The following is a 26,409-nucleotide window of genomic DNA, read 5'->3' as shown; positions in this document are numbered from 1 at the left end:
AAACTGGTCCGTGGTGCAAAAAAAGGGTGACCGCTGGCGTTCATACATTATTTCTGCTTCCGGGTTGCGGGGTTTTATTTCCGGTCTTTCCTGCCCCGGTGCGCATGCGTGTAACTAATCGATTTGGAGTCGACCTTGCCTTTCGCTAAGGCCGAGGTAGGGGATCTTGGGCTTCAAAAGGTTGGTGACCAGTACTATAGAAGAATAAATTTCAAAGAATCAATGAAAGACTGTCCAACTAGAACATTCAACCAGAGTGCAGAATCAGAATCAGGTTTAATATCACTGGCATATGTTGTGAAATTTGACATATACAATTAATAACAATAGAAATGCAAGTGAATTATATTAAGTATATATAAAATAGTTAAGTAAGAAGTGCAAAAATAAAAGTAGAGAGATAGTGTTCATGATTTCAATGTTCATTCAGAAATTAGAAGACAACAAACTTAATACAAGGAGAAACAATAACAGATGAGAAATAAATATTGAGAACGTGATGAGTCCTTGAAAGGGAGTTCATTGGTTGTGGAAATGGGCAAGTGGAATTGAGCGAAGTTATCCCTTTTCTTTGAGCCTGATGGTTGATGGTTAGTAATTGTTCCTGAACTTGGTGGTGCGAGTCCTAAGGCCCTTGTACCTTTTACCTGATGGCAGCAGTGTGAAGAGAACATAACATGGATAATGAGGTTCCCTGCCGATGGATGCTGCTTTCCTGCGATAACGTTTCAAGTGAATGTTTAATGGTTGGGAGGAATTTACCCATGATAGACTGAGTGTTATCCACTAATTCTTGTAGAATTTTCTGTTCAAGAACTTTGGTGTTTCCATACCAGGCTATGATGCAGCTAATCAGTATACTCTCCAATACACATCTATAGCAATTTGTCAAAGTTTTAGATACTATTCATATATCTGCAACCTCCTCAGGAAGTAGAGGCGCTTCTATGCTTTCTTTATAATTGCACTTGCATGCTGGGTCCAGGACAAGTCCTCTGAAATAATAACACCTAGGAATTTAAAATTGCTAACCCTCTCTACCTCTAGTCCTCTGAGGACTGGCTCATGGACTTCTGGTTTCCTTCTTAGGTCTATAATCAGCTACTTGGTCTTGCTGACATTGAGTGAGAGGTTGTTGTTGTTATGACTCCACTGAGGCAGTTTTTCAATCTCCCTCCGATGTGCTGATTCATCACCACCTTTGATTCTGCCTACGACAGTGGTATCATCAGCAAACTTGAATATGACATTGGAGCTGTGCTTAGCCACACAGTCGAAAGTGTAAAGTGAGTAGAATAGGGGCCTAAGCACACACAGCCTTGTGGTGCACCTGTGCTGTTGGAGATTCTGGAGAAGATTTTGTTGCTGATCCAAACTGACTGGGGTCTGCAAATGAGGAAATCCAGGATCCAATTGCGCAAGGAGGTGTTGAAGTGAAGGTCATGGAGCTTATTGATTAGTTTTCAGGGGATAATAGTATTGAATGTTGAGCTATAGTTGATAAGAGCATCCTGATGTATGCGTCTTTGCTGTCCAGATGTTGCAGGGTTGAGTGAAGAGTCAATGAGATTGCATCTGCTGTGGGCCTGTTGCTCCGGTAGGCAAATAGGAGTGATCTAAGTTGGTTCTCAAGCAGGAGTTGATCTCTTTCATCAGTAACCTCTCAAAACACTTCATCACTGTGGATGCAAGTGCTACTAAGTGATGGTCATTGAGGCAGGTCACCGTACTCTTCTTGGGCACCAGTATAATTGTAACCTGCTTAAAGTAAATGCATACTACATACTGCCAAAGCGAGAGGTTAAAGACCTCAGTGAAAACAGATCAGCACAGGTCTTTAGGCAGCCATGTACCCCATTTAGGCCAGATACTTTTCATGGGTTCATCCTCCTGAAGGCTGTTCATACGTTGGTTTCACAGACTTGAATCATAGGATCATTGGGGGTTGTGGGCATTTGTGATGGTTCCTTCATGTTTTGACAGTCAAAGCAAGCATATATATTCTGGAAATGAAGCCCTGCTTTCTCCTATGTCGCTTGATTTAACTTTATAGGAGGTGATTGTATTCAAGTCCTGCCACAACTGTCAATTGAAGATTGGTATGGAATTGCCACTTCGTCCATGAAATGACTTTCCAAAGATAGTACCTGGACTACTTGTAATTTTCTTGGTCACCGGACTTGAATGAGTCTGATCTGGCTGTCAGCAGATTTCGGATCTCGTGGTTCATCCAGGGCTTCTGATTGGGGAAGACTGATTTTGTGGGGACACACTCATCTACAGCAGTTTTAATAAAGTCCATTATAATCATGGTGCACTCATTCAGATCTCGAGATGAGTCCTTGAATGCAGCCCAGTCCACTGACTGGAAGCAATTCCATAGCTATTCCTCTGCCTTCCACAGCCATCTCTTCGTTGTCCTAATCTATGGAGTTTTGGTCTTCGGCGTCTGCCTGTATGCAGGTAGGAGATGGATAGCCAAGTGATCAGATTTCCCAAAATGTGGTCTGAGCATGGAAGAGTTGGTATTCCTTACCTTACTAAGAGTGGTCCAGTATGTTGGGATCTCTGGTGCTGCAGGTTATATGTCAGTAATTGGGCATGTTTTCTTCAAACTAGCCTGGTTGAAATCAAGTGCTCGTTATACTGCATTGATGTCATCTGTAAACAAGAAACAGTCCATCCTGATGCATTTAAAAGTACATTATTTAGAGGGAAGTTGCATGCTACAGATGGTAGTGAATAATTCAAAAAAGGTATACAGTTGGCCCTCCTTATCCGCAGGTTCTGCATGCGCGGATTAAACCAACTGCGGATCGGGAAAACCTGGAAGTTCTCTCTTTAGCACTTGTTGTTTGATAATGTACAGACTTTTTTCCTTGTCATTATTCCCTAAACAATGCAGTATAACAACTATTTACATAGCATTTGCATTGTATTAGGTATTATAAGTAATCTAGAGATGATTTAAAGTATACAGGAGGATATGCGTAGGTTATCGTGGGTTGGAATCGGAAAAAACCGGAAGTTCTCTTACTAAGTAAGTCGGAACAGGTACATCCGGTATTATTTAGCGTCATTTAGTCAAATGTTTGTCTTAGTATATAGTATATATTTTAACTTTCTATGCATATAAAACACTTAAGAAACATACGTATTTCAATAATTAATCCACTGCGTTGCTTAGTAATAATTGTAGCTTTCATCGGGGCAGGGCCTTTCTCACATTTTCCTTTAAAATTGTTCCGATCGTTGACCGACTGTAGCCTAACGCTTTTCCGATGATTGATGGTGTTTCCCCTCTTTCTGATCGCTTTATTATTTCCAATCGTGATCGTGATTATTTTCCTGAACAGAAACACTGCAGATTCAGAGCTCTGCCGGGTCCGAAAGTCCACTGCACTGAGACAGGTTAAATAAGGTTCTTGAGCATCTGCGTATTTTGGTATCTGTGGGGGGGGGGGGGGGGAGGTCCCGGAACCAATCCCCCGCGGACGAGGAGGGCCGACTGTATTTAAAAGAATATTTGGTACAATTCAAGACGTACAAAAAAGCTGGATGAACTCAGCAGGTCAGGCAGCATCCATTGAAAGAAGCAGTCAACGTTTCGAATTGAGACCCTTCGTCAGGACTCAACGGATGCTGCCCGACCTGCTGAGTTCATCCAGCTTTTTTGTACGTCTTGATTTGACCACAGCATCTGCAGTGTACTTTGTGTTTACTATTTGGTACAATTGTCTGTAGCCCATAGAACATCGGAACAGGTGCCCCACAAGGCTGTGTGCTTAGCTGCCTCTCTCGTCGCTTATACTTGTGACTGTGTGCCATATTTGAGTTTGCTGTTGATACTGTTGTCATTGGCTGAATTAAAAGCAGTGACAAATCAACATATAGGAGGGAGATTGAGAATCTGGCTGAGTAGTGCCAGACCACCACCCTCACTCAATGTCAGCAAGACTAAAGAGCTTATTATTCACTTCAAAAGAAGGAAACCAGAGGCCTATGAGCCATTCCTCAGAGGGTCACCAACTTTAAATTCCTGGGTGTTATCATTTCTGAGTATTTGTTCTGGGCCTTACACACAAGTGCAATTACGAAGAAAGCATGGCAGTCCCTCTACTTCCCGAGAAGTTTGTAAAGATTCAGCAACACATCTAAAACATTGAGAAACTTATAGATGTGTGGTGGAGAGTTTATATTCTGTTTGCATCATGATTTGGTATGGAAACCAATTGCCTTGAAAGGAAAATCGTACAAAAAAATAGATACAGCTCAGTTCAACACTGGCAAAGCCCTCCCCACAGTTGAGCACATCTACATGGAGTGCTGTGTTGTTACATGAATGAAATTGCTGCAGAAAATTGCTGGTAGATATAATACAAAGCAGCTTCTTTATTTGACAAAACAAGGTACAGCGGGCATCTTAAGGAGATGCTTTCGGTGGAAAGGTCTGCTGGCCCAACGTGGGGCTCAATATTTATGTGCTAAGCATAAAGGACAATTCCATAGTTACAAAGTATATACAATGCTTTCTTTTGAAACTACATACAAACTTCACTCCTGATTCGCATCCATCCCACAGACACCAGCATTGTCTGGACTGGGATTTAACTTTTAGGAATCCATTGTTCCAAATTAAATCCCAGATGTGTTGAACAACTTCTGTGCTCGTTTTGAGGTGGAAAATGACGCAGTGGCGAGGAAGACCGCTCCTCCTCCCGGTGACCAGGTGCTGTGTCTTACCGTGGCCGATGTGAGGAAAACTCCATGCAGGGTCAACCCACAGAAGGCTGCTGGTCCAGACCATATTCCTGGCAGAGTGCTCAGAGAATGTGCAGACCAGCTGGCAGATGTTTTCACTGACATCTTCAATATCTCCCTGAGCAGCGCCGTCGTTCCAACGTGCTTCAAGGCCGCCACCATTGTCCCAGTGCCAAAGAAGTCTTCAGTGTCCTGCCTCATCAACTACCATCCCGTTGCTTTCACATCCATCATCATGAAGTGTTTCAAGAGGCTCGTCATGAGGCACATCAAGACCCTGCTGCCCCCCTCACTGGACCCCCTTTAGTTCGCTTATCATCCCAACCGCTCAACAGACAATGCCATTGCAACCACCCTCCACCTGGCGCTTACCCACCTGGACAAAAAAGACACATGGTTCGAATGCTGTTCATAGACGTCAGTTCAGCATTCAATGCAGTCATTCCACAGCACCTGATTGGAAAGCTGAGCCTATTGGGCCTGAACACCTCCCTCTGCAACTGGATCCTAGACTTCCTGACTGGGAGACCTCAGTCAGTCTGGATCGGGAGCAGCATTTCCAACACCACCACACTGAGCACGGTGCACCCCAGGGCTGTGTGCTCAGTCTACTGCTGTTCAATCTGCTGACCCATGACTGTGCAGCAGTACACAGCTCGCATCACATCATCAAGTTTGCCAATGACACGACCGTGGTGGGTCTCATCAGCACGAATGACGAGTCAGCATACAGAGAGGAGGTGCAGCGGCTAACAGACTGGTTCAGAGCAAACAACCTGTCTCGGAATGTGAGCAAAACAAAAGGGTTGGTCGTTGACTTAAGGAGAGCACGGAGCGACCACTCTGCTGAAAATTGATGGCTCCATTGAGATCGTTAAGAGCACCAAATTTCTTGGTGTTCACCTGGTGGAGAATCTCACCTGGTCCCTCAACACTAACTCCATAGCCAAGAAGGCCCAGCAGCATCTCTACTTTATGCGATGGCTGAGAAAAGTCCATCTCCCACCCCCCACCATCCTCACCACATTCTACAGAGGATGTATCGAGAGCATCCTGAGTAGCTGCATCACTGCTTGGTTTGGGAATTGCACCGTCTCGGATCGCAAGACCCTGCAGCGGATAGTGAGGTCAGCTGAGAAGATCATTGGGATCTCTCTTCCCGCTATTACACACATTTACACTACACACTGCATCCGCAAAGTTAACAGTATTGTGAAGGACCCCACGCACCCCTCGCACAAACTCTTCTCCCTCCTGCCATTTAGCAAAAGGTACCGAAGCATTCAGGTTCCCACGACCAGACTGTGCAACAGTTTCTTCCCCCAAGCCATCATATTCCTCAGTACTCTAGACTGACATCTGCATCATTTATTATTATATTGTAATTTGTCCTCTACTGTGCCTATTGTCTTGGTTTCACACCTGACACGGTGGGCTTCACAGTTGAACAGGTGAGAAGACAACTGAAATGTCTCCACCCAAGCAAGGCTGCAGGCCCGGATGGTGTCAGCCCCAGGCTGCTCAAAGCCTGTGCCCCCCAGCTATGTAGAGTATTACACCATGTCTTCAACCTGAGCCTGAGTCTCAGGAGTGTTCCTGTGCTGTGGAAGACATCCTGCCTCGTTCCTGTACCGAAGACGTCGCGCCCCAGTGGCTCCAGTGACTACAGACTGGTGACATTGACCTCCCAAATCCGGCCTATGGTTAGGCCACACTTAGACCCCCTCCAGTTCACCTATCAGCCCCGACTAGGAGTTGAGGATGCCATCGTCTACCTGCTGAACTGTGTCTATGCCCACCTGGACAAGCTGGCGAGCACTGTGAGTGTCATGTTTTTTGACTTCTCCAGTGCGTTCAACACCATCTGCCCTGCTCTGCTGGGTGAGAAGCTGACAGTGATGTGGGTGGATGCTTCCCTGGTATCATGGATTATTGATTACTTGACTGGCAGACCACAGTACGTGCGCTTGCAACACTGTGTGTCAGACAGAGTGGTCAGCAGCACTGGGGCTCCACAGGGGACTGTCCTGTCTCCCTTTCTCCTCACCATCAACACTTCAACTACTGCACAGAGTCTTGCCATCTTCAGAAGTTTTCTGATGACTCTGCCATAGTTGGATGCATCAGCAAGGGAGATGAGGCGGAGTACAGGGCTACAGTGGGAAACTTTGTCACATGGTGCGAGCAGAATCATCTGCAGCTTAATGTGAAAAAGACTAAGGAGCTGGTGGTGGACCTGAGTAGGGCTAAGGCACCAGTGACCCCTGTTTCCATCCAAGGGGTCAGTGTGGACATAGTGGAGGATTACAGATACCTGGCGATATGAATTGACAATAAACTGGACTGGTCAAAGAACACTGAGGCTGTCTACAAGAGTGGTCAGAGCTGTTTCTATTTCCTGAGGAGACTGAGGTCCTTTAACATCTGCCGGACGATGCTGAGGATGTTCTACAAGGCTGTGGTGGCCAGTGCTATCATGTTTGCTGTTGTGTGCTGGGGCAGCAGGCTGAGGGTGGCAGACACCAACAGAATCAACAAACTCATTCGTAAGGCCAGTGATATTGTGGGGGTGGAACTGGACTCTCAGACGGTGGTGTCCAAGTTGGACAATGTCTCCCATCCACTCCATAATGTACTGGTTAGGCACAGGGGTACATTCAGCCAGAGACTCATTCCACCGAGATGTAATACTGAGCGTCATAGGAAGTCATTCCTGCTTGTGGCCATCAAACTTTACAACTCCTCCCTCGGAGTGTCAGACACCCTGAGCCAATAGGCTGGTCCTGGACTTATTTCCACTTAGCATGATTAACTTATTATTATTTAATTATTTATGGTTTTATATTGCTATATTTCTACACTATTCTTGGTTGGTGCGGCTGTAATGAAACCCAATTTCACTCAGGATCAATGAAGTATGTCTGTCTGTAATTATTGTACTGCTCTGCACTGTTTTGTGCACTTTATGTAGTTCTGCGCAGGTCTGCAGTCTAGTGCAGTTTTTTATGTTTTACGTAGTCTAGTGTAGCCTTGTGCTGTCTCACAGTCTAGTGTAGTTTTGTGTTTCATGTATCACCAGGATCCTGGAGGAATGTTATTTCATTCTTACTGTGTACTGTACCAGCAGTTTATGGTTGAAGTAACAATAAACTTGACTTAAATGCTACATTACATTATCAAGGAACAGAAGACTGGTAGCCAAAGCCATTTGCTAAATGTAAATGACCCAAACCCAAAAATCACTCTAACATGCTGTTGCAGGGAAGTAGCATCCATCATCAAGGACTGCTACCACCCAACCCATGCTCTAGTCTCACTGCCACCAACAGGAAGAAGGTACACAAGCCTTGGGGCCCACACCACCAGGTTCAAGAACATTAGTCCTCAACAATCAAGTTTTTAAAGCAGCAGGGTTAGCTTCACTCAGTTCATTTGCCCCATTATTGAACTATTCTGACAACCTATGGACTCACTTTCAAGGAACCTTCATCTCACGTCCTTGATATTTATTGTTTATGAATATAATTTTGATTTCTTATTTTTTATTTGTACAGTTTGTTGTCTTTTGCACGTTGATCGTTTGTCCCTCTTGTTGGGTGCATTCTTTCATTGATTCATTCTATTATGTTTCTTGGATTTTACTATGTATGCCCACTTAAAAAAAAAATCAAATCTCAAGGTCGTATATAGTGACATAAATGTACTTAAACATTAAATTTAGTTAAACTTTGAATTTCACTGTGTCAAATTACTGCTCTTCGTTATCAGCAGAGTAAAGCAATTTTTTTTTTTAAATAGTGCCGATATTCAGTTTAATTCTCCCATACTGTTTAAAACAATAATGGCATTTTACCTGTTCTCATAAGATCTGATGTTGAAGCCATTGCTACGTGTAGCTGTGAAGTTTATATACTGCAGAGGAGTAGTGAAAGGAGTAAACGCTAGGGGTAGCAGATGATCTGAGCTTCTTCTGAGGAGCCGAAACTGAATTTGTTTTTATTCTTAATTTGATGAACATGTGGGTATGCTGTGAAACTGCAGAGGGTGCTTCAACCTATTGATTGTGGGTATGCTGTGGAAGTAGGTTCGTTTATAGAATACCAAGTTTTTGACTTACTGTTCATGTCAATTGATGGTAAAACTCACTGGTGAGGTATTTAACAAAGGTTAAAGCTGAAATAATAGTTAGACTTTGGATATTGTTATTAACTTTTTAAAAACTGAACGACTACTAATTGCAATCTATCAGTCCAAAAATCGAAGTTGTCTAGGCCCTGTCAATCTTCATTGAGGAAAAAGTAATTAACTAATTGTGATGTGAACTTTTGAGGTGAAGGTAGGTTGTAGACAAAGCTGAAAAATAGATTGCTGTCGTCATGTTCTAGGCCTAAATTGTAGCTGTGGTTGCTGTCATCATTTATGCAATAAATGAAACAAGCCGATGTAGTTTTCTGCAATCCAATTTGCTTCAGTTTTCATAACACTGATTAAAATTTGCTGCAAGCAGTAAAATGGCAAGCATGCAGAATTTCCAATTGCCTTTGACAGTGTTTTGTGACTTTCTAAACAGCAGTTTACTGACCAATATTTGTCTGAGGTGTGCAATGGTTAGTAGTGCAACAGTTTTAGAAACCCACAAGAGTAAAAGTGCAGGCAAAAATGGGTTATAGTTAATTAAGAGATTTTGTTCCTAGAAATTTAGTGAATCATTGTCAATATTATTAACCCAGGCAGTTAATAGTAACAAAATAAATGTAGTGTTGTGACTGACTGGGTCACTCTTGTGTATTAAATGAATTTTACAATTATGCACGTGTGAATAAAGTGATCTGAATAAAAAATCTACCTTCAGAGGAGCAGAAATAAGGCCAGCTTTTCTTTCCTAAAGTGGCAGGGATCCTGCTTGCATGCAAATTCCTCTAAAATTGGGTGATTAAATTTCAGATGATTAAATAGTTCACTCCTTAGCTTGCAGAATCAGACATTTCAATTTATTTGTGCTCTCAGAGACTAAAAGTTGATGCATGAATTGTTTAATAACTGAAATTAACCATTTTTGCAGAATACCAATAAATCAATTTACATGTTTGAACTGAATCAAAAATAAAAAGGAACTTAAAATTCAAGCACAGTTTATTTATCACTTTGCTACTTCACATGAGATACTTGTGCATTCTTAGTGATTTTAAAGTTACACATCTAAACTATAAAATAAAAACTTTGTCCTATTTGGACAATCTCCCTTTAACATCAGTTGAGAAACCTACAACTTCTGTTTTATCTTGCTATCCTGCAGCTTCTAATTCTAGACTATAAATAAAGTACTATGTGTCTCTGCCATTACTCATAGAACACTATAAAGTGGTACATATCTTTTGGCCCACAATATTGTGTCGACCCTTTAATCTACCTTAAGATCAATCTAACCCTTCCCTCCTACGTACTCCTCCATTTTTTTTTAATCATCCCTGTGCCTATCAAAGAGTTTCTTAAATGCCCCTAATGTAACTGCTATTTTACCACCATCCCTTGCAGGGTGATCCACACACTCACCACTCTGTTTATAGAACTTGGTTCTGACAACTCTTTCACCCTATGGTAATCTCAGGGTAATTTAATTCAGTTCCCCTGACTAATGGAAGTCAACACACAATACACCTTCTTAACAACACTATCAACTTAGTTAGACCTTACTTGGAGTACTTTGTTCAGTTCTGGTCCTTATAATAGGAAGGATGTAGATGCTATAGAGAGTGCAGAGGAGATTTTCAAAAATGTTGCCTAGATTTGAGAGCATGCCTTATGAGAATAGGTTGAGTGAACTTGGCCTTTTCTCCTTGCAGCAACAGAGGATGAAAGATGACCTGATTATTGGTGTACAAGATGATAGGCATTGAACTTGTGGATACCCAGAGGCTTTTTCCCAGGGCTGAAATGGCTAACACAAGGGGACATAGTTTTAACCATATAACAATTACAGCACGGAAACAGGCCATCTCGGCCCTTCTAGTCCGTGCCGAAGTCCCCCCTCATGTTACCCCTAAACTTTTGCCCTTTAACACTCAATTCATGTCCGCTTGTTTGAATCTCCCCTACTCTCAAAATGGAAAAAGCCTATCCACGTCAACTCTATCTATCCCCCTCATAATTTTAAATACCTCTATCAAGTTCGCCCTCAACCTTCTACGCTCCAAAGAATAAAGACCTAACTTGTTCAACCTTTCCCTGTAACTTAGGTGCTGAAACCCAGGTAACATTCTAGTAAATCTCCTTTGTACTCTCTCTATTTTGTTGACATCTTTCCTATAATTCGGTGACCAGAACTGTACACAATACTCCAAATTCGGCCTTACCAATGCCTTGTACAATTTTAACATTATATCCCAACTCCTATACTCAATGCTCTGATTTATAAAGGCCAGCATACCAAAAGCTTTCTTCACCACTCTATCCACATGAGATTCCACCTTCAGGGAACTATGCACCATTATTCCTAGATCACTCTGTTCTACTGCATTCCTCAATGCCTAACCATTTACCATGTATGTCTTATTTTGATTATTCCTACCAAAATGTAGCACCTCACACTTATCAGCATTAAACTCCATCTGCCATCTTTCAGCCCACTCTTCTAACTGGCTGAAATCTCTTTGCAAGCTTTGAAAACCTACTTCGTTATCCACAACATCACCTATCTTAGTATCATCTGCGTAGTTACTAATCCAATTTACCACCCCATCATTCAGATCATTAATGTATATGACAAAGGCATTGGACCCAGTACAGATCCCTGAGGCACACCGCTAGTCACTGGCCTCCAACCTGACAAGCAGTTATCCACCACTACTCTCTGGTATCTCCCATCCAGCCACTGTTGAATCCATTTTACTACTTCAATATGAATACCTAACGATTGAACCTTCCTAACTAACCTTCAGTGTGGAACCTTGTCAAAGTCCTTACTGAAGTCCATATAGACAACATCCACTGCATTAATCTCATCAACTTTCCTAGTAACCTCTTCAAAAAATTTAATAAGATTTGTCAAATATGACCTTCCATGAACAAATCCATGTTGACTGTTCCTAATCAGACCCTGTCTGTCCAGATAAGGTGCTTGGAAGTAGGTACAAGGGGAATGTCAGAAGTAAGCTTTTCACACAGAGTGGCGGGTATGTGGAGTGCACTGCCAGAGAAGATGGTAGAGGCGGATACAATAGGGTCTTTAAAAGATCTTAGATAGGTACATGGGGTTTATAAAAATACAGGGCTATGCGGTAGGGAAATTCTCGGCTGCTTCTAGAGTAGGTTACATGGTCAGCACAACATTGTGGCCCGAAGGACCTGAAATGTACTGTAGATCTATGTTCCAACTTGTACGGTAACTTTGAGGGATCAATGGACGTGAACCCTGAGCCCCATCCAAAGAAATTAAGATTAGAAATTATTCTCATCACCATTGTCTGGTCCCACTGCTTTGTGTTATCTTTGACACTTTAACTTGCTCCTGTGTTATTTTATATCTTTCTATATTTTGGTGGCCATGAATCAAAAATCCTATCTCTATTGTCTCTAGATATGAGATGCATGAATTTAAATGCATTTGGTTTTATAAAAACTGCCTGAAAAATTGATTAGCACACAGTATTAAGCTGATTTGTGTTTAATTTCTTTGGATAGATTTCTTAGTTTTGTATTTACCTGTAGAACAGAGGCTCGCTCAAGCTCCCATTCCTCTCAAATTCCTGATCCTAAATAACATTTAAGCATAAATTTGATTCAAAAATAAATTATCTGGTTTGAAAATCCAGGTTCTCATCATTACTGTTGATTGTACGATAATTGTGGCTGGTTTTTTAGCAAATAGTTAAGAAACTGGCAAATATAGTAACTCATTTGAAGAAAAGATGTGGAATTTTTTTGCAGACGGCTGATACATTGGAATCCATTTTAAGGTTAATAGTACTGATGCTGTTGAGCAGAGGAAATTTAGTTCTACATTGACGCTGTCAGTATACAGTCGGCCCTCCTCATCCGCGAGTCCCACATGCACGAATTCAACCAACTGTGAATCGAGAAAACCCGGAAGTGCTCTTCCAGCACTTGTTGTTTGAGCATGTACAGACATTTTTTCTTGTCATTATTCCCTAAACTTTGCTGTATACCAACTATTTACATAGCATTTACATTGTATTAGGTATAAGTAATCTAGGGATGATTTAAAGTATACGGGAGGATGTGCGTAGGTTATCTTGGGTTGGGATCGAAAAAAAACAGAAGTTCTCTTACTAAGTAAGTTCGAAGAGGTACACCCAGCATTACTTAACGTCAGTTAGTCAAACATTTGTCTTAGTACATAGTATATATTTTACCTTTCTATGCATATAAAACACTTAAGAAACTTATGTATTTCAATAATTAAACCACTTAGTAATAATTGTAGCTTACATCGGGGCAGGGCTTTTCTCACTTTATCCTTTAAAATTGTTCCAATCATTGACCGACTGTAGCCTAATGCTTTTCCAATGACCGATGGCATTTCACTTCTATCCGATCGCTTTATTATTTCCACTTTATTTCCGATTGTGATTATTTTCGTGAACAGAATCACTGCAGATTCAGAGCTCCGCCGGGTCCTAAAGACCACCGCACTGAGGCAGGTTAAACAAGGGACTTGAGCATCTGCGTTTTTTGGTTCTGCATGTGGTCCCAGAACCAATCCCTCGTGGATAAGGAGAGCTGACTGTATTAAGAGAACCAATTGTCTGTTTTCTACAACTTGATCAGGTTTGCTTCAATCATATTCTAGAAACGCTAGAGAACTGAATGTATACCATTTGTGAATCGAGCTTCCTGAAGTGACTGTGCCTAGTTCAGATCTGACAAGGCCTCTGCTCGCTGCATTCATGATAACAAACAAGAAAACATCCCATTTAACAAAACTTGGTCCACAGCTTCTATTCCTTTCCAATTCAAGAGTTCATCTAAGTATTTCTCAAAAGAGAGTACAGTCGACGCTCCTTATCCACGGGTTCTGCATGCGCGGATTAAACCAACCGCGGATCGGGAAAACCCGGAAGTTCTCTCTCCAGCACTTGTCGTTTGAGCATGTGCAGTCTATTTTTTCTTGTCATTATTCCCTAAACAATACAGTACAGGTAGTCCCTGAGTTACGAACGTCTGACTTATGGACAACTCATACTTACGAACCGAGGAAGGAGAGCGCTGTCCGCCATTTTAAGTCAGATCGCGATGCTATCCGTTTTAAATGCTGTCCGCCATTTTAAGTTGTTGCCTTTGACACTGTGTTGAATGTTTAACTTTGTATTTGGCTTACAATTTTCTTAGTAAGATTCACCCCGACACCCCCCCCCACACCCATTCCGGTCGGCTGGTGGTGCAGTTAGATCAGCACTGGGCTAAAGAACAGAGGTTCCCAAGTTCTATTTAGTAACAGACCTCTCCCATGCTGGGTTGATGTCAATCCAGTGACTCCCATACCATCTGTGCCGTGGTGATGTCGAGCTCGCAACTCGACCTTGTAAAAAAAAACACACACACACTGCCACCTCTAGTTTAAATTCCCATGCGGAATATTGTGGAGGATCAAATACTCAAACCCAGCACAGCCCCCACTTGTCCCATTTAACCTGTCTTAAGGCGGTGCAGTTTAGGACCCGGGGAATTCAATGCTGTGGTTCTTAGGACCCAGTGGACCTCGGGAGCCGGCACAGCTCAGGACCCGCCGCCCGTAGTGTTTCTGTTCCATTGACGGGAAGTGATCGCGATTGAAAATGAAGTGGAAATAATAAAACATTTGGAAAGAGGTGAAAAGCCATCAGTCATTGGAAAAGCGTTAGGCTGCAGTCGGTCAACGATTGGAACAATTTTAATGGAGCATGTGAAAGGCCCTGCCCCAATGAAAGCTACAATTACTACTAAGCAATGCAGTGGTTTAATTATTGGAATACATATATTTCTTAAGTGTTCTATATGCAATAGAAATTTAAAATATATACTAAGACAAAAGTTTGACTAACTGACGCTAAATAATACCGGATGTACTTGTTCCGACTTACGTACAAATCCAACCTAAAGACAGACTCAGGAATGGAACTTATACGTAAGCCGAGGACTGCCTGTTTAACAACTATTTACATAGCATTTACATTGTATTAGGTATTATAAGTAATCTAGAAATGACTTAAAAGTACAGGCAGTCCTCGGGTTATGAATGAGTTCCGTTCCTGAGTCAGTCTTTAAGTTGGATTTGAAGTCAGAACAGGTACATCCGGTATTATTTAGCATCAGTTGGTCAAATGTTTGTCTTAGTATATATTTTACCTTTCTATGCGTATAAAACACTTAAGAAACATAAGTATTTCAATAATTAAACCACTGCGTCGCTTAGTAATAATTGTAGCTTTCATCGGGGCAGGACCTTTTACATGCTCCATTAAAATTGTTCCGATCGTTGACTGACTGTAGCCTAACGCTTTTCCAATGACCGATAGCATTTCACCTCTTTCCGATCGCTTTATTACGTCCACCTTACTTTTAATCGTGATCATGATTATTTTCATGAACAGAAACACTGCGGGTTCAGAGCTGCGCCCCGCCAGGTCCTAATGTCCACCACACTGAGCCAGGTTAAATAAGGGACTTGAGCATTCACGTTTTTTGGTATCCACGGGGGTCTCAGAACCAATTCCCCACAGATAAGCAGGGCCGACTGTAGTTGCTTCCATCAGCCTTCAGTCAATGTGTTCCCATCCCAACTTGTCCTCTGGCTATAAAAGTTACTCCTTGTATCCCCAATAAACGTTTTAACCCTTAGCATATGCCCTCTAATTGTAAGGATCTCTGCGCTGGGAAGTGTATTCCAATCTTTGCACCTCATATTAGGTTCCCTGCCTGTTCCCCACCTAAGAAAGTAACCCAGCTTCCTTAGTTTCTCTTCACAACTAAAATGTTCCATCACAGTTATCTATTCTGCCCTTCTTAATGGATTTTACATCCTCTCTCTAATCATCAGAACTGCATGCAGTATTCTAGTTATGGATGGATCAGTATTTCATCAAGCTTTGGAATACTTCTCTGCTTTTTACTCTCTGCCATTGTTGATTTCGCCCAGAATTGTGAATACCTTATTAACTGCTCCTCTGACTTCTTCAGCCACTTAATGATTTGTGTCCCAGGTTCTCCTCCCCCGCCCCGGTCTTCTGTACCTCATTTGTGACAGTATCAAAAAAAATTCAAATTTATTATTTTAAATGTGTGTATTATATAACCTTGAGACTAATCTTTTTGCATGCACCCACAATGCAAAGAAACACAATAGAATCAACAAAAATCTCCATCCAACAAAGACTGACAAACATCCAATCTGCTAAAGAGGACAAATCGTGCAAATAGTAAAAAAGTAAACAAATAATACATATAACATGAACTGCTGAGTTCTGAAAGTGAATCTACAGCCTATGCAGTCAGTTCAGCATTGGGATAAGCGAAGCCTGTCCAGGAGCCTGATAGCTGTAGGAGTACAACCTAAAACGTTAATTTGGTTTGTATTTCTACAGTTGCTGTCTGTCCTGCTGCACATGCCCAGCTTTTTTTTTGGTAATTTTAGCCTTTGTTCTATTATTGCTTCATCATTCCTTTCTACCAAAATGCATTACCTCACTTCTCCACATTAAATTTCTTTTGCGTGTGTTTGTTTCTTGCTGCAATCTATCACTACCTTCACTGTTCACAACTCTAAGGTTTGTCATCTGCAAATGTAGAATTTCTGGCTTGCACCCAAGTGCTGGTCATTGATATCAATTAAACAATGGTCTCAATACTATCTTACTCCAGTGTGAAAAACAATTTACATGACTTTATTACCTGCCAACTTAGAATACACACTATCGATATTTATTTTGGTATGTTTGCTGTTAATATTATGTGATGCCTTCTGGAAGTCCATGTACACCATATCAACTGCATTATCACACCATTTCTATCTGTTGGCTCTTGAACGTTCTTTTTCAAGATGGCTTGATGTGATTTGCCATCAATGGTTGTCATTAGGTGACCTCATATGTTGTCTCTTCACAAAAAATACCTTGAAGCACTATTGACTGGCATTAAGCATTCAACTGGTGAAATTTTGAGGCTGCTTGTGATAATGTGCATGCAGAATTTAACTGAACCTTCACATAATTTGTATAAGTGCTTGTGCAAATGCACAGTCCAAAACCATTAAGAACATCATTGACATTGTAGAGTTGGACTCAGTGATATCGCCCTAGCTTGTTTGGGCTAGTTAATGCACTGTTCACCTGAATTTTGATCTTGTGATATTCCACTAGAAGATGATTATGAGAAGTTATACATTGGGTAGGGTGCTATTGAATTCTGTTGTAATTTCTTGTGAAAGGTCCCATAGAGATGAATGCCTTTGGTTGAAGGTAAATGTCTCAGAAGGCAGAGTTAGTGTGATTTGTTTGCATCCTTCATTTTCAGAAATATTCTATAATTATTGCCAGGTCTAACCTCTTGAAGGTCAATGAAAATCAATCAGTGGATTTTTCATTTCATGAAGAAATAATGGAAATGTTCACCTCACCAGGCAGCTTATGTGGAAGAAAAAGCGGTTAATGTTTCAGGATAGAGATACCTTACCAGAATAGCCAAGTTTATATTTTTAATACATTAACATACTCTTAATTTAGACAAAAAATGATATCGATGTGTTTTGAAGTATTGTAAAAATTTCTTCTTATGGTGTTGTACTTAATATAGCATTTGAATACTGAAACAGAACTTCTGTTACTGCAAATTCCATGTGCATGTAACCTGTTACTAATTTTTGGAACAATCAATATTTTATATGGATTAACAACAACACACACACAATGCTGGTGGAACGGCCGAGACCCTTCGTCAGGACTAATCGAAAGGAAAGATAGTAAGAGATTTGAAAGTAGTGGGGGGAGGGGGAAATGCGAAATGATAGGAGAAGACCGGAGGGGGTGGGATGAAGCTAAGAGCTGGAAAGGTGATTGGCGAAAGTGATACAGAGCTGGAGAAGGGAAAGGATCATGGGACGGGAGGCCTCAGGAGAAAGAAGGGGGTGGGGGGAAAGCACCAGAGGGAGATGGAGAACAGGCAAACAACTAAATATGTCAGGGATGGGGCAAGAAGGGGAGGAGGGGTATTAACGGAAGTTAGAGAAGTCAATGTTCATGCCATCAGTTTGGAGGCTACCCAGCCGGTTTACAAGGTGTTGTTCCTCCAACCTGAGTTTGGATTCATTTTGACAGTAGAGGAGGCCATGGATAGACATATCAGAATGGGAATGGGACGTGGAATTAAACTGTGTGGCCACTGGGAGATCCTGCTTTTCCTGGCAGACTGAGCGTAGGTCGTCAGTGAAACGGTCTCCCAGTCTGCGTTGGGTCTCACCAATATATAAAAGGCCACACCGGGAGCACCAGACGCAGTATACCACACCAGCCGACTCACAGGTGAAGTGTCGCCTCACCTGGAAGGACTGTCTGGGGCCCTGAATGGTGGTGAAGGAGGAAGTGTAAGGGCAGGTGTAGCACTTGTTCCATTTTCCAGCATCTGCAGATTTCCTCGTGTTTGCTTTTTATGTGGATTATTCTTCTGAAAATCTGAACAGTGAATTTTAAATGATCCTAAAATAAAACCTGGTAAAACTTACTAAGAGTAGTATGTCGTCATGTGGTGCTCCAAGTCTGCCTTTATTCAATAATACCATAGTGAATTTAATTGTTGTTTTTTGAAGTGATTTGTCTCCTTAATCCTCAGTCAGTGCCCCTCCCTTTGTCTTGGACTCTCCTACCTGGGGAACAAGATTCCCTACTCTGTTAAATCCTGTTAAAACACAATCGCTGAGATTGACTTGTTCTTCTAAACTCACAGGTTAAAGGACCATTCTGTTCATCTGTTCATAGTGAAAATCCTTTTTTCCCCGGAATCAGTTTAATGAACCTTCACAGCATCTCACTCACTCAGTCTCTTGACATACCCTTGCTTGTTCTTCTCGCAACTGAGACACAGGAGACTGCAGCTGCTAGAATCTGGAGAACTTGGAGAAACTCAGCAGATCTGTGGAAGGAAAGGGATTGTCATGTTATGGGTTAAAATCCTGATCAGGATCCTGATACTGGTTTTTGACCCAAAACGTCGGTGTTTCCTTTCCTCCCACAGATGCTGCTCAACCCGCTGACAGACTTTTCTTCAGGACTGGAAAGGAAGGAGGATGATGCCAAAATAAAAAGGTGGGGAGAGGGGAAGGAAGATAACTAAGAGGTGACAGATAAAGCCAGGTGGGTAGGAAAGCTTGTTGCTGAAGTTGGTCTATGAACCCATGACCACACCTCATTATTCCTTTTTTGCATTTCATAGTGTTCATAGTAATTTTGAGTTTGCACTGTACTGTCTCCCACAAAGCAACAAATTTCATGTCATATAAACCAGTGATGATAAACCTGATTCTGAGTGTGATTCAGAAGTAAGTTCGTCTAGTAATGTGATTTGTATTGGTCTTCTATACAACTACTGGAAAAGCACCCACCTTTTCATGGAACGTAGGGGTGGTTGCTAAAAGATTTAACGCAATTGAACTAATGTTATATGTGTGCATGTCCCATTATATTGGCGCGTTAAACTACTGGTTTTAGCCATTCTATTACAATAATGTAAAACATTTGAAGCCCTGCATATCCATGCGATAAACAAAACTTAGAGATGTAAACATATAAGCAACACACACAAAATGCTGGTGGAACGCAGCAGGCCAGGCAGCTTCTATAGGGAGAAGTGCTGTCGACGTTACGGGCTGAGACCTTTGACACAATGTAGGGCAAATTGTTGGGAAGTTTCTCTGTTTGGAATTTATAAAGGTTTTGGAATTCTTTATCACTTTACAATATCCTTCCTTTTTGCTGAAGGTTCGCTAGGACCTTCATTTGTTCATTGTGTAAAGAAATGTGATTAAAAGCATTGTTTTTTGTTTTAAATAATAGGAATTTAGACCATTTCAACGATTACTGATATAGCATTGAGTGTAAATAAAATCTTTCATGCAAACAAACCAAGGGGTAAGTGGTCTCTTTAGTACAATGAATGCTAGAGAAATATTACCATTTGAGAACTACGTCCTCCCGAATTGAAGAACTTGCGTATGAAACAGAAAGGTTACTTCTCCCAGTGTCACAGATATAAAGCAGGGTTTGAAAAGAAAAGATGTGAATTTTAATTTTAACTTTTCTGCAGACACCCTGCTCAACCTGAAAGGTATGTATTTACTGAAGAAAGTGTTAACTCTGTATTTTCCTCCAAAATATTCTTAATCCTTTAGTTGCCCCAGAATGCCAGTACAGCTTATCACATTTCCCTTTTTATCCATCATTAATGTAATGCTGGCAGGTGCACCCCATTATTATTGATATCATTTACACCTTGCTGCACATGAGTGGTTTCAAATAAAATGGGGAATTTTTACTGCAGAACTGTTGGGTCAACAGCTGTAAATTCTGGTGTATTTAGGGAATTCTTATTGTTATAGCTCATTAGATGTTGAACATAATTTAAACTAGTTCTTCAATATTATTTTATTGCTCAGCACAGTGATTCTTTTCAGGAAAAGATGATCACACAAATGTGGATAACTTCTAATGTACTGCATTTCAGTGTTAAATTTGAAAGATGAAATACTGTAATAGATTAATGCAGAGTAGAAATTCTGTCTTTCATTGTTTGATATGTGTGTCACTAACAAGGCCAATTTATTTCTTATGTCTGATTGCCTTTGGAAAAGTGGCAGAGAGCCATTTTCCTGAACCATTATAGTCCACAGAAAAGCAACATCCATCAGAATCAGGTTTATTATCACTGACATATGATGTGAAATTTGTTGCTTTGCTGCAGCAGTCCAGAGCAATACATAATTGCTATAAGCCACAATAAGAAATACAGCAGATTCTGGTTAATTGGGAGAGCCACTCACTTGAGACAACTCTTAAAGAACAAAAACTAATCAAGAAAATATCTGGGATTCTTTTTGTTTTTTGGGACACTGCCACTTAATTGGGACAGCAGACTGTTGCTGAACTGTTTCTAACTAGGGTCAATCACGTACACTTGTGTGGGTGTTAGATACAACACCATAAGTTGAGCAAACAGTTTTTAAATAGCAGTTGTGTATGTTTATGTTCAAGGAGCAGCAAATTTTGTCACTTATAGTTGGTAGTGAAAAAGAAATGATTTTACAACTCCAAGTTAGAAACTACAAAGAATTTGACAATCTTCTTGAATGTTACAATGAAAATGAAGGTTTGGTGGATGCAGTCATTGATAGCATTGTATGAAGCCAATCCATTATTTGCACTGAGTGTCTGCGCTGATTTTGTTCATTTACAGTCAAAAGAACACGACACAGATGAATTCCTCGGTCAATAACTATTGGGAGCTAATACAGAGTTTTGTAATACTGCAGTTGTTTTGGCAATTTTCTAATTCATGCTGTATTTCATTTACATCAATGTAACACTGTCATTTTTATACCTTTTCAAACTATTTCTATGAAAAATAAACTACTTGAGCTTCAAGCTGGGTACAGGTATTGATTATGACCGACATTTTGATTACAAACTTTGCCATCTTCAGGGATAATGCCTGGGCATGTCTAGTCCCGTAGTATTTATACCCCTGTATTGCATCCCTCCTGATTGGTTAGTCCTCATCCAATTGGGTTTCTGCTCTCCCACCTTATTTACAATCGAATTCCAGTTCTCAGTTAGTACAAGTTCTTCATCTTTGTTAAAATTCTATCAGGACGGATAGAATTCAGGGGCATAAACACCATCAGACTAAAAATGCTCAGGCATCATCTCTGAAGAAGATAGAGGAGTTTGTCATCAACATGTTGGTTATGATTGATACCTGTACCTGGCTTAAAGACTGAGACAAGTGTATCGTCATATATACCTGGAAAGCACTAGATCTTATTTCCTTAAAACTTTGGCTAATTGGGACAGCTGCTCATTGGATCAAAATGTACTTGTCTCGATGGGTCCCAATTAATTGGATCCACTGCATATACAAAAAAACTGCAAAAAGTGAACAAATTTGTAAGGTGTTCATGGACAGTTAAGTAAACTGATGGTGGAGCCTTTGGAGACCCCCAACCAGGCCATGTTCTCTTCTCACTACTGCTATCAGGCAGGATGTACAGCGGCTTTAGGTCCCACACCACCTAGGTTCAGTAGCAGCTCCTATTCTCCAATCAGGCTCATGAATCATTGTGAATGACATCAAACAGCACTATTTTGAACTGATTCACTTTCAAGGACGCTTTTAGTACTCGTACTGTCAGTAGTTATTTTTATATGCAGTTTGTCTTTCTCACATTGTCTGTCAGTCTTTCTATTTTTTTTATAAATTCTATTGGATTTCAATTTCGTTCTGTAAAAGCCCACAAGAAAATAAATTTTAAGGTAGGACACAAGATATATGCACTGTGATAATAAATTTGCTTTGAACTTTGAACATATGACAGTACTTTTGAGTAGGGTGTTGTTGTGATGGAAAGTAACTGGTTCTTTGAGTCTCAACAGTAGAGGCCTAGACACACAGTTTTAATAATAAGGAATTTATTTACAAGGGGAAGTCGGGTCAACACAAGCAACTACAATACACAGGAAGCAGTGTGGGGACAGGGTACGGTTACACAAACAAAGAACAAGGGAAAAGCACTACAACAGCTATCCCCCTTGACCTTGGATAGCTGCAGCTCCCTTACCAGGACAAACAATAGACCTTCCCAAACATTAAATCAATGCACTTACCTTCAGTGAGATGGTCTGTAAGAGAGGGCTAGCCAAGGGCAAGTCTCACCTTTTAAAGCATGGGGCTGGGTGAGATAATCCAATTAAGGTGACCAATAATTTAGATAGATAGATACTTTATTCATCCCCATGGGGAAATTCAACTTTTTTTCCAATGTCCCATACACTTGTTGTAGCAAAACTAATTGATTAGTTGGGAGGGACCAAATGTTGATTGGCATGTAGTGTGTCCTCCGACCAGCCAGGTGGCAGTGCATCTGTCACGTGGCCGGTATCTCTGGATACAGGTGTTCCACACAATTTAGACCCAGCAGAGTGAAATAGCTATGTGAGGATTTATGTGATTTCATGTCACGAAGTGCAATCAAAGCCGAGAATAAGGAAATCCCATTCTGCTAAAATATTAAAGAGTGGCATGGATTGAGAAAGCACTTGAGAGTAGCAGTAGCAAATAACTAGATGTTGAGCTTCTCCAGTGTTAGAGCATAGAGTACCGTAGTACAAGAACAGGCCTTCTGCTCATGATGTCTGTACTGAACATAATGCCAAATAATGCTAACCCTATCTACCTGCACGTCATCCTTATCCCTCAATTTCATGTGCCTCTCTAAACGCCTCTAAAACACTGCTATCATATCTGCTTTTGCTATCACCCTTGGCCACACATTCCAGGCACCCACCATTTTCTGTTTTTTTTTTTAAAAAAAAGCAACAGTTTGCTTCATACATCCTTTAAGCTTTCCTTGCTATACCTGCTAGTGTTAGACATTTCTATCCTCTTGGAGACCATCCCTCTACCTTTCAGAGAGGTCTGTCAGGTCTCCTGATGTGCCGGAGAAAACAATCCAAATTTATCCAACCTCTCTTTATAGCTAATACACTTCTATCCAGGTTGCATCCTGGTAAACCTCTACTGCAACTTGTCCAAAACCCTCTGCATCATTCCTTTAATGGGGCAATCAGGACTGCACACAATGCTACTACAAATGAGAGCTAACAAGTGTAATACAGAGAAAATCTGCAGATGCTGGAAATCTGAGCAACACACAAAATGCTGGAGGAACTCAGCAGGCCAGATAGCATCTATGGGGAAAAAGTACATCAGTTGCTTCGGGCCGAAACCCTTCGACAATCCTGAAGGGTTTCGGCCCGAAGACTCGGCTGTACTTATTTTTCCATATATGTTGCCTGGACTGCTGAGTTCCTCCAGCATTTGTGTGTGTTATACAGCAGCAACATGAGATTTTGACTCTTGTAATCAAGGCAATATACTTTCCTTGCTATGCTTTCTAATTGTACTGTCCCTTTTGGGGAGCCATGGACTTGTACCCCATATTCCTTTTTGATCAATGCTGTTGAGGGTCCTGTCATTAACTGTGTATTTGCCCTTTACATTTGACTTACCAAAGTCTAAACTTTGCATCCTTCGATTTTAAACTCCATCTACAATGTCTCCATGATCTATATCTTTCTGTAGCTTGACAGTCTTCATTGTCCATGCCTGAACCAATTTTTAATATTAGCAAATGTATTAATCAAGCTACCTACATTTTTTTTAGTTTTAAAATACATTTTTCATATTACAATCAACAAAGAGTCCAGCATTGATCCTTGCAGAACAGCACCGGGCACAGATCTCCACATGGCCATAAGACGTTGGAGCAGAATTTAGCCCATCGTGTCTGTTCGACCATTTCATCATTGCTGATCTATTAACTCTCTCAGCCCCATTCTTCTGCCTTCTCCCTGTAACCTTTGATGTCTTTAATCAAGGACACATCAACCTATTGCCATAAATATACTTAAAGATGGCCACCACAGTAGTCTGGCAACGAATCCCATGGATTCACCACCCTCTGGCAAAAAAAAAACCTTCCCATCTGAAGTGACGTCCTTGTACTCTGGTCGCCCTCTATACGAAGCCATCCTATCCTCATCACTTTATCTAGACCTTTCAATATTCAATAGGTTTCTGTGAGATCATCCCACCCCCCAAATTCTTTTTAAGTCAGGCGAGTACAGGCCCAGAGCCGCCAGATGCTCTTCATATATTAACCCTTTCATGTCAGGAGTCATTGTTGCAAACTCCTCTGGACCCTCTTCAATGTTAGCACGTCCTTTAGGTGAAGGGCCCAAAACTGTTCATAATACTCCTGATGCAGTCTGACCAATGCCTTGTAAAGCTTCTGCATTACATCCTTGCTTTTCCTCTTGAAATAAATGCTAACATGGCATTTGCTTTTGTTACCACCTACTCAACCTGCAGGTTTACCTTTGGGGATGTTGTATGAGGATTCCCAAGTTCCTTTGCACCGCTACTTTCTGAACTTGCTCCAAGTTTAGAAAACGCCCTATGCCTTTTTTCATTCGACCAAAATGCATGACTATACACATCCTTGTACCATATTCCATGCGCTACTTTGCCCATTCTTCCAATCTGTCTTAGTCCTTCTGCAGACTTCTTGCTTTCTCAACACTACTGCCTGCCCCCACCCCCAACCCCAACCTAACTTGGTATCATCTGAAAGTTAGGCCACAAAACCATCATTCCGCCATCCAAGTCATTGACATATAACATGAAAAAGTCTCATTAATGATCCCTGTGGAACACCACTAGACATTGACAGCAACTGGAAAAGGCCCCACTTATGCCCATTCTTTACCTCCTGCCAGTCCAGCTAGAATAACATGCTTTCACCATTATTGTTGGTCGTAAGTGGTGGAGCATGCTCGATCCGCTAAGTCATATATGTCAAACTCAAGGCCCGCGGGCCAAATCCGGCCCGCGGTGGAATTATCTTTGGCCCGTGAGACAATATCTAATTACTATTAAAGCTGTCCCCAGTAATCGAAGCGCCTATGGCGTATGATATGGCTAATGCTGAGTTTATTCAGGTACCAGGTTTTCAGGGTTTTTAGTGTTTATTCGGCAGTCTTGCTCGGCAGTCTTCTTCATAAGAAACGGAATTTGTAAAGTGAAACACTTTGCAGTTATAGCAGAGACTGAGACACATGAGAGCAGGCTGAAAAAACGGAGGCAACGAAAGCTGCGTTCACATGCGTCCGACTGATCCGGCCCGCATGAAGCTGCATTTTGCTCAATCCGGCCCGTGACCTAAAATGAGTTTGACACCCCTGCGCTAAGTGGTCTGATTCTGCTCTATGTCTTATGGTATGGGCAGGCAAATTCTGAATTCAAGTTGCCAAATTGCTGTAAATTCTATTTGTCTTAATATTCTTGATGTTATTAATGGTGAAGTACCCATTAGGACATTGGTGCCATGCTAGTGGTTATGCTATTAATTATGTTGAAGGTGAGACTAAATTTTGCTGGAACAATGGTTATGTGGCATAGGGCATGGATTACACTTGCCATATACCTGTCCATACCTGAAATTTATGTAGATACATTTGTGTGCAAGCAGGCATTCAACTTTTCAGAGTAGGTACAAATATGGCAATCATCAGTGAGCACTCCTACTTGGGAAAACCAAGGCTATTGATAAAATGGCCAAACATTGTACGATCCAGGATCCTGCCTTGAAGATGCCACAGGTGCCTGTCCTGAGGATGTTGTGAGATGGTATTATGGAGATTGGTTATTAATCTTCTGGTTTATGATGGTGCTGGTGAAGCACAGTGATGACTTGCTGGCTGCAAACACAACTATTAACTATTTTATTGCTCACATTTTTTCTGGAAAATAATCACTGCAATTAATAGCTTGTAGCTTACCTTTTGGAGCTGAGCTTTTGAACAGCCTGTACTAAAGTCACAAAGGTGCAAG

At 41.2% G+C, this 26,409-nt stretch overlaps 1 protein-coding gene across 5 annotated transcripts in view; it reads left to right on the top strand.

Annotated features, from left to right (window-relative positions):
• LOC140727536 (dual specificity tyrosine-phosphorylation-regulated kinase 1A) overlaps window positions 1-26,409 on the top strand; it is a 144,558-nt gene that overhangs the window by 62,314 nt on the left and 55,835 nt on the right. Inside the window, exon 3 of one of the 5 annotated variants that reach the window (XM_073044990.1) lies at window positions 18,982-19,052. The exons of the other annotated variants lie outside the window; for them this stretch is intronic. The gene's annotated coding sequence lies outside the window, so the exon portion shown is untranslated. The remainder of the gene's footprint in view (window positions 1-18,981; window positions 19,053-26,409) is intronic. 5 annotated transcript variants of the gene reach the window in all.

The sequence above is a fragment of the Hemitrygon akajei genome, chromosome 5 (genome assembly GCF_048418815.1).
Source record: "Hemitrygon akajei chromosome 5, sHemAka1.3, whole genome shotgun sequence".
Lineage (NCBI taxonomy): Eukaryota > Metazoa > Chordata > Chondrichthyes > Myliobatiformes > Dasyatidae > Hemitrygon > Hemitrygon akajei.
Note: the sequence above shows the minus strand (reverse complement) of the source record. Positions and strands in the feature narration are given on the sequence as shown.